Consider the following 9,769-nt stretch of genomic DNA (forward strand, 5'->3'; position numbering starts at 1 on the left):
CCTCTTTTCTTCTACTTCTTTCTTTCTTTATATTACCATTAACTTCTTGGGTTCTCGATTTCTTATGCGAAGAAGTAAAAGTCTCGAAGAATTTATTCCTGAGATCGAAAGATATTTGCATAAGAAAAAGAGAGAGGCACAAAATAATATTGCTACGGCTGAACGCACTCTCAAAGAGTATGCTACTCCTTTAACGGAAGAGCCACAAGCTATTATCGTGTACCCAACGGTTGAGGGTAACAACTTCGAGATCAAGCCTGCACTACTCAATTTGGTGCAGCAAAATCAGTTTTCTGGATCACCCACTGAGGATCCAAATCTCCATATTTCTTCCTTCCTTAGACTCAGTGGCACTATAAAAGAGAACCAAGAAGCCATAAGACTTCATCTCTTTCCCTTTTCCTTAAGGGATAGAGCTAGTGCTTGGTTCCATTCCCTAGAAGTCGGTTCCATCACTTCATGGGATCAAATGAGGCGAGCATTCCTTGCCCGATTCTTTCCCCCTTCTAAAACCGCCAAACTAACAGACCAAATCACGCGGTTCAACCAAAAAGATGGGGAGTCTCTCTATGATGCGTGGGAGCGTTTCAAGGAAATGCTTAGACTTTGTCCCCACCATGGTTTAGAAAAGTGGCTCATAATCCACACTTTTTATAATGGCCTAACATATACCACTAAGATGTCTGTTGATGCAGCTGCAGGTGGAACACTAATGAACAAGAACTATACGGAGGCTTACGCATTGATTGAAGACATGGCTCAGAATCACTACCAATGGACTAACGAAAGAGCCATCACTGCCTCTACTCCCTCCAGAAAGGAGGCAGGTATGTACGAGGTCTCCAATTATGATCACCTCGCTGCTAAGGTTGATGCTTTAACTCAAAAACTTGAAAAACTTAATGTTAATGCTGTCACACCTTCTCCTACATCTCCTCCTTGTGAAATCTGTGGTATATTTGGTCATATTGGTGTTGAATATCAGTTAGGTAGTGCTACTAACAGTATTAAGCAATTAAACTATGCTCAACAAAACTTTTACAAAAACCCTCAAGGTTCCTATGGGCAAGTAGCACCACCTGGCTATACAAACAACCAGAGGGTGGCTCAGAAATCTAGTTTGAAAATTCTGTTGGAAAATTGCATGATGAATCAGAATAAACAACTCCAAGAACTAAAAAACCAAACAGGATTTCTGAACGACTCTCTCTCCAAACTCACTACCAAGGTTGATTCTATCGCCACACACACCAAAATGCTCGAAACCCGAATCTCTCAAGTGGCCCAACAAGTGGCCACCTCTTCTTAAACACCAGGAGTCTTCCCAGTCAACCTGAAACAAACCCCAAAGCTCATGTCAATGCTATTTCTCTTGGGGGTAGTAAGTTAGAAGAGACCGTTGCTAAAGCCAAAAGTGTCAAGGGAGAGAATGTTAAGCCTCTAGGTGAGAAGGATGCGATAGAGAAACCGCTTGACGAGAACAAAGCCCTTTCCCCATTAAGGCTCGTTAAACTTAACTTGGAGGCTCAATTTAATAAATTCTTAAACATACTTAAAAAGATTTGCATTCAGATTCCCTTTACTGAAGCTTTGTCTCGTATGCCTCTATATGCCAAGTTTTTAAAATACATTTTTTCAAAGAAAAAGGCTATAGAGCAAAATGAGACAATAGCTTTGACAAGAGAAAAAAGTGCAATCATCAAGAAGCCACCTCCAAAGCATAGAGATCCAGGAAGTTTTGCCATCCCTTGTATGATAGGGAGTGAAACCTTAAACCGAGCCTTATGCGATTTAGGAGCTAGTGTTAGTCTGTTGCCCTTACCCCTCTTTAAAAGGCTAGGAATAGAGAAGTTAAAACCTACCGAAACAACATTGAAGTTAGCCGATCGTTCTGATATCCAACCTGTCGGATATGTTGAGGACATCCCCGTTAAAATAGAAGGGATATACATCCCAACTGATTTCATGGTGCTTGACATAGATGAGGACAATGAGTGCCCTATAATTTTAGGACGACCCTTTCTCGCTACTGCGGGTGCTATAGTAGATGTCCAGAATGGTAGGATTGTTTTTCAAGTGAGTGATGAGCTGATAGGATTTGAGTTGGAGAATTTTATGAAAGGTCCCGCTCTCTATTCTTGTAACATGATTAAAGGTCATGATGTGAAAGAACGCTCATTAGCGTCATCTACATAATATGACCTCTTTGATCCCTTCTAAGGACACTTTCTTAACGTCAAGCTAATGACTATAAAGAAGCGCTTCGTGGGAGGCAACCCACGCATTTAACCGCTTTTGTTTCTTTTTTTTGTTATTTTAAGTTTTTTTTTTGTAGGAAATTGTCCGAGTATGATTCAAGAAAAAGGAAAATTTTGAAGTCCCTTTATCCAGAACCTTGGCACGGCCCGTGCTCACACTGGCACGGCCGTGCCAGACCTTGCCTTCCAAAAACCACCAAAACTCCAGGGACTTGGCACGGTCGTGCCCGACTCCAGGTACAGTTTTACCTCACATTTCATCTTCTACATCCCCCATTCTCAACCACAAACATCTCTCATCCTTCCATTTTTCTCTAAAACCTCCATAACCACAAAACCTCAAAGCTCCATATCTCCCTCAAAACTTCACCAATTCACACCATTTCTTTACCCCATCAATCACAAGCACCATTCCAATCATAACACACCATTCAAAAACAACTTTCATCCATCCAAACCAAAATCACCCAAATTCGTCACCCCCATTAACCTAACCCAAAACCCACAAATTCATTACCAAACTCCACAACCCAACTCTTAAAACTCACTTAACCCTTAACCCCATCACTAAACCAACCTTTACCACCATCACAAAAGGTCAAACCAAGGTTAAGGATAATGGCATCTAGGAAAGGTGGAGCAAGCTCTTCCGGAGGACCACAATCAAAGAAGAAAACGCAAGCCAAGAATCATGGCATAATCTTCAAGGACACCAAGCAAAGGGACAGGTATAAGATTCTTATCTCTAAACCTTTACACCCTTGTCGATATCCTGATTCTTATACTTTGAGTGTGCTAGGACTAAGGGATAATGTGTTTAGCTTACTAGGAAATTTAGGATGGGTTGATATGCTTAGACCTATGAAAGGTTTTGAAAATTGCACTTATGAATTCTTAAGTACTATTGAATTTACGAAGGATAAAGTGAACTTTGATAACCCCGACCATAGAGTCTCCTTCCGACTTTTGAATATGGATTACGAGATGTCTCTTGAAATTTTTTGTTAGAGATGGACTTCGCAAATGCGGGGTTCATCCATGACTCTTGGAATCCAAATCTAAAGTCGGAAGACTATGACCCCGCTCTCTTTTGGAAACGCATTACCGGGTTAAGGCAATATAATCCTCGCAATAATAAGGCTAGTAACATTCACAACCCAGTGCTTAGATACCTCCGAAGAGTCATGCCTTGTACCATTTGGGGTAGAAAAGAGGTAGGAACAACTAGGACGGATGAACTCTTTATGCTTTGGGCAATGCTTAGTAACAACCCTGTTCATACTTGCTTCTACCTACTTGATTACCTTTCCTCCATAGGTGCTAGACCTGATAATAGAGCTGAGATAGTAGTCGGTGGTATCATCACCTTCATCGCTAGGAAGTTTGGAGTGAGTGAAGCCGAAGGAATAAATCCAATTGAGGGCAACAATAGGCTTAATATTGAAACCCTTGTATCTATGAATTTCATTAAGCTTCATCCACCGATGACTTATGCACTTCAACTTCGTATACCTCTTTTGTTTCTGCTTCCTAACCCATCTCGGACTAACACCGAGGTGGAAGCAAATTTGTTGTATGTTGGTGATGGATTACAGGTACCTGAAGAGCATAATCAAGGTGAAGAAGACGGTGCAAACATGCACCACGAAGAGGAGCCCCATCACCATAATGCCAACAATGAAAGATGAGCATGGATGCAAACTGAGGTACAAAGGATAAGCACCGAGCAACAAAGGCAAGGTGTTGAATTATCCGGGCTAAGGAATGATGTCCTAAGGGGCAACCGCATATCCAAAGAGATAACCAAATGCTTCGGAACATGATGCAACACTTCCACCTCCAAGGTCCTCCCTATGGACCTCAATAAAAATGTGAGCTTTCCTCTTCCTCTTTTTCACCTTATCTCTTCAATCTCTATCTCGTTCTTCTCCTTCTTCTCTTTCTTCTATTTTGAATCATTGAGGACAATGCTTCTTGTAACGCCCTCTTTGAATTATTTGTTTTATTTGATTATTTTTAATGAGTTTAGAATATATTTAAATGATTATGTGATTTATTAAGTGGCTTATTTTAGTATTTAATAGAATAAGATTTGAAAATAAAATAAATATTGAGATTTGGGGCTGTTTTGGAATTTAGAGGAGTTTAGTGGAAATAGAGGGAATAAGAAAAATAGAATGAGGAGAGATATAAGAAGAAAACTAGGTTTAGAAACGTTTTTACGTGAAACTGCTTTTTGGAGAAAAAGGGAGAAAACAAGATAAGAGGAGAACCAAGAGAGAGAGAAGTCACCGATCATTCATTCTAAGGTAAGGGTGGGACTAACATTCAATCTTCTTAAGCCTATGATTCTGATAATTAGATTTAACATGTTGGAGGTTTAGTTTGAGAATTGGGAATTAGGTTTTCCATTGTTGAGTTTGATTAGAAAAGTGTAGAAACCATGGTAATTGTGTTAAGAATTGATGTTCAGGTTGTAGAATAATCATAGGTTAAGTTTCCTAACAAATTTGAGAGTTTGTGTTTTGAATCTAGTGAATTAAGAGTGATTCTTAAGTGAAAAACGCATTGTTAAACTAATTTTTGAACTGTTGTGAAGCTCAAGATCGGCCCCCGAGTTGCCAAAATCGGCCACCGATTTCTGGCAGGCAAATCTGGAAAATATTCGTAATTTTCACCCTTTTCTGTTTTGAATTTGCTTTCGGTGTAAACATGAAAGTTGTCGATAATTGAGTTAGCTTTACAGTGGCTTTGGTTTGACTTGAAAATGATTTTTAGTTTTTGAGATATGATGAAATTAGTCCAAGGAGGTCTTAGTGAAATCTTAGGAAAATTCAGTATAACCTTTTCTAAGTTAATCCAAAACTTATGGAATAATTCCAACCCTCAAAACTACAAGTAATATGAGTTCAATTAAGGTGTTTAAGATTATTTAACCCATGTTGTGAGTTGATCCTTGGGGTAGGAATGGAGGTTGAATATAACATTACTGATGATCTGTGATGCTGTTATAATATGATTTAATGTTGATAGTAATGTAATATATTTGTATATGCATTATGTGAATTATATAAGATGTTTAAGTTGATGTTGATTATCATTTGATGTTGTTATATCTCAAGATGTTTATGTGATGCCTATGTTGCTATTGTTGGTTATGTGAAATATTTATATGCCTTATGTGGAAAATGTATGATGTTTAAGTTGTTGGTGCTTTTCATTAATATTGTTATGTTGTAAAAGAGCGAATGAACCAAAGTAGTTAAAGAACTTAAGATGAGTGTTAGACAGTAACATTTAAGGTGTAAAAAAAAAGTGAATAAAGAATATGATTGTAAACGATGATAAGATCGTTAAGACGAAATGTAAGAGAAGGTAAGGAGTTGTATATTAAGGACTGAAAACATAACAGGAATGATGATAACGATGAATAAGAAGATGATCGATTAGCAGGGAGCAAGATGCATAGGAAAGAGGATAAGAGGTAGTAGATACAATGAGTGACGAAAATAATAACGACCGATATCAAGAGAATGAAACCTCGAATTATAATGAAGTATTAGGTTAGATAATAACATTAAAATTAAAATGAAGTTAAGATTAGGGGACGGACGATGTATAGATGACGACAAACGTGAGAACAAGTAATAAGATATAAAATCGTTTTATTGAGGAGAATAAGTAGGAAAGAGTTAATAACAATTGTGAGGAAAAACCTAGATATATAGAGCGGAGACTTTGCATGTAATGATAGTGAATAAGAAAACAACTTGAGATCAAGAATGAGGAATATGGTATGATATTAGGAATAAAGTTTATAGAGTCTAGAATAGATGAGAGAATAATGTATGTTCGTAAAATTAATACTAAAATAAAATATAGGGAAGTTGACGTAGAATTGAATTACGCGTAAGGGTTGGATTAGTGAAGAGATACAATGGTGATATAAACGGTTGATAGAGATGAATAATGAGGAATCCATAATGTGACGAAGAGTGATGACGAAGATATTATATATATATATATATATATATATATATATATGTAATTAAATAAATACGATGAGAAATTATAATGTTTATATGTTAGTGATGATGAGGATGACGATAACTATATCAGTATGATGATGAGAGTAATGATGTTATATATAGACTATGAGAATGACGACGTATAATTATGATGATGACTTGAATGATGGTGTCTAATATACATTGATGATGAAAATGACGATGTTGACTTATGATGATGATCTGTTTGTCTTGATGTCGTGCATAATAGGAAGAATCCGAATTTATGATTCTGATTTGTTGATGATGTTATGATCTTTTAATACTTGAAGAGTCTGTCTCATGCATGCATATAGAGTCGTGTCTAGGAATCATGATGACGAAATGACGATGAAAGTCCAGTAACATATCTCTGGCAAATTATGACGATGAAAGTCCAGTAACATATCTCTGTCAAATTATGACGATGAAAGTCCAGTAACATACCTCTGGCAAATTATGACGATAGGTGTGGTACCACAATCATATAGGTCGTTAGGAGAGTCCATATGCATATATATGATGATGTTGTATTGGGTATTTGAGTGTGAATAGGATGTGTTGCTGTGACTTGTAAAATGAAGAGATTAGACATAGTAACTGTTGAGACTGATGAGATAGTGGAGACTATATTATTTTGATATGTATTTAATGTGCATGCTTTTCCCTATTATTTTGTTATGGCAGGATTTCTCACCCCTGATTATGTTGTGTTGTTTATGTGATTATAAGGAGATGATTATGTTGTGTTGTTTATATTTTTATGGGAAGATGTTTATGATATGATGAATTATGATGTTACATGATGATGATTATGTTGTGTTGTTTATGTGATTATGAGGAGATGATTATGTTGTTGTTTATATTATCATGAGATGATGATTATGTTGTTGTTTATATTATTATAAGAGGATGAATATGTTGTTGCTTATGTTATTATAAGATGATGATTATGTTGTTGTTTATGTTATTATGAAGTGATGATTATGTTGTGCTGTATATGATTATTTTTATTATTAAGCGATGATTATGTTGTGTTGCTTAAGTTATTATGAGATGATGATTATATTGTGTTGTTTATGTTATTGTGAGATGATTATTATGTTGTGTGTTAAAAGATGATATTTATGAAGTGATGATCTATGTTGGTTATGAGTTGGTTATTATGTGCTATATGAAGATGTTTATAATGTGATGAATATGAAGTTAATAATGATTAGAAGTTGGTTGAGTTATTAAGAAGTATTACATTAAGAATTATTATTACTAATAGATGAAGTCTAAGTTGTTAAATGCATTTGATGAATTATATGCTTAATATTATTGTTTGTGAAATCTCACCCCTTCTGCTTGGAAATGTTGCTCTTCGTATGAGTAACTTGCAGGTGATCGAGTTTAAGTTGTTGTTATATTGCTGTCATGAGTGGATTATCTCTCACGTGTGTCTTTAGGTGCTCTGATACGTAACGGGATTGGGAACTTTGTTATTGCTTTTCTATTCCCTACGTATTACTTAATGAAGATTATGACTCTGTTTTTAGATTGGACTTTTATGAGATGTTTTAAATGAGGCCTTCGTGCCAAAGACTGTTTTTAGATGTTTGAATAAATTCCGCTGCGAAGTATTAAATATTATATTATTGAATTTTGAAAGATAATTAGTGAATTATTCCGTTTATGATTTTAAGAAAAGAAGTGGGACATTCCGTTTGTGATGATTACTCTGATTATTTAAATGAAATTTTTATGTTGGGAAAAACGGGGTGTTACAATTGGTATCAGAGCCTGGTTGGTCCGTCCGGCCAAATAGTTGAGTCGCGTAGTGTAGTGTGACGATTGAAATACTGTCTTATGTAGTCTTGATTGTCGTTGTGTTTTCTGATTAATGGTTATGTTTATTATGTGATCATGTTTGATTGACTAACTTTAATGTGGTTTATATGTTTTGTTTGAAGTTTCTATTTGACTATATATAGTTTAAGATATTTAGGCAATGATTGAATTCTTTTCTTGTGTGCTTTGAATTTCGAGGACGAAATTCTTTTAAGGGGGGTAGAGTTGTAACGCCCTCTTTGAATTATTTGTTTTATTTGATTATTTTTAATGAGTTTAGAATATATTTAATTGATTATGTGATTTATTAAGTGGCTTATTTTAGTATTTAATAGAATAAGATTTGAAAATAAAATAAATATTGAGATGTGGGGCTGTTTCGGAATTTAGAGGAGTTTAGTGGAAATAGAGGGAATAAGAAAAATAGAATGAGGAGAGATATAAGAAGAAAACTAGGTTTAGAAACGTTTTTACGTGAAACTGCTTTTTGGAGAAAAAGGGAGAAAACAAGATAAGAGGAGAACCAAGAGAGAGAGAAGCCGTCGATCATTCATTCCAAGGTAAGGGTGGGACTAACATTCAATCTTCTTAAGCCTATGATTCTGATAATTAGATTTAACATGTTGGAGGTTTAGTTTGAGAATTGGGAATTAGGTTTTCCATTGTTGAGTTTGATTAGAAAAGTGTAGAAACCATGGTAATTGTGTTAAGAATTGATGTTCAGGTTGTAGAATAATCATAGGTTAAGTTTCCTAACAAATTTGAGAGTTTGTGTTGAGTCTAGTGAATTAAGAGTGATTCTTAAGTGAAAAACACATTGTTAAACTGATTTTTGAACTGCTGTGAAGCTCAAAATCGTCCCCCGTGTTGCCAAAATCGGCCTCCGATTTCTGAGCTGATTTTCTAGCTTTGGTTCGACGAAAATCGGCCCCCAATATGTCAAAATCGGCCCCCGATTTTCTGGCAGGCAAATATGGAAAATATTCGTAATTTGCACCCTTTTCTGTTTTGAATTTGCTTTCGGTGTAAACATGAAAGTTGTAGATAATTGAGTTAGCTTTACAGTGGTTTTGGTTTGACTTGGAAATGATTTTTAGTTTTTGTGATATGATGAAATTAGTCCAAGGAGGTCTTAGTGAAATCTTAGGAAAATTCAGTATAACCTTTTCTAAGTTAATCCAAAACTTATGGAATAATTCCAACCCTCAAAACTAAAAGTAATATGAGTTCAATTAAGGTGTTTAAGATTATTAAACCCATGTTGTGAGTTGATCCTTGGGGTAGGAATGGAGGTTGAATATAACATTACTGATGATCTGTGATGTTGTTATAATATGATTTAATGTTGATAGTAATGTAATATATTTGTATATGCATTATGTGAATTATATAAGATGTTTAAGTTGATGTTGATTATCATTTGATGTTGTTATATCTCAAGATGTTTATGTGATGCCTATGTTGCTGTTGTTGGTTATGTGAAATATTTATATGCCTTATGTGGAAAATGTATGATGTTTAAGTTGTTGGTGCTTTTCATTAATATTGTTATGTTGTAAAAGAGTGAATGAACCAAAGTAGTTAAAGAACTTAAGATGAGCGTTAGACAGTAACATTTAAGGTGTAAAAAAA

The 9,769-nt window shown here is 35.4% G+C and overlaps 1 non-coding gene across 1 annotated transcript; it reads right to left on the bottom strand.

The window, feature by feature from the left end:
- Positions 1–517: 517 nt before the first annotated feature.
- LOC120577776 (small nucleolar RNA R71) lies at positions 518–624 on the bottom strand. Its single transcript, XR_005643758.1, has one exon. It is a non-coding gene; the product is annotated as a small nucleolar RNA R71 (small nucleolar RNA).
- Positions 625–9,769: the final 9,145 nt, after the last annotated feature.

This window comes from Medicago truncatula, chromosome 8, assembly GCF_003473485.1.
Source record: "Medicago truncatula cultivar Jemalong A17 chromosome 8, MtrunA17r5.0-ANR, whole genome shotgun sequence".
NCBI lineage: Eukaryota > Viridiplantae > Streptophyta > Magnoliopsida > Fabales > Fabaceae > Medicago > Medicago truncatula.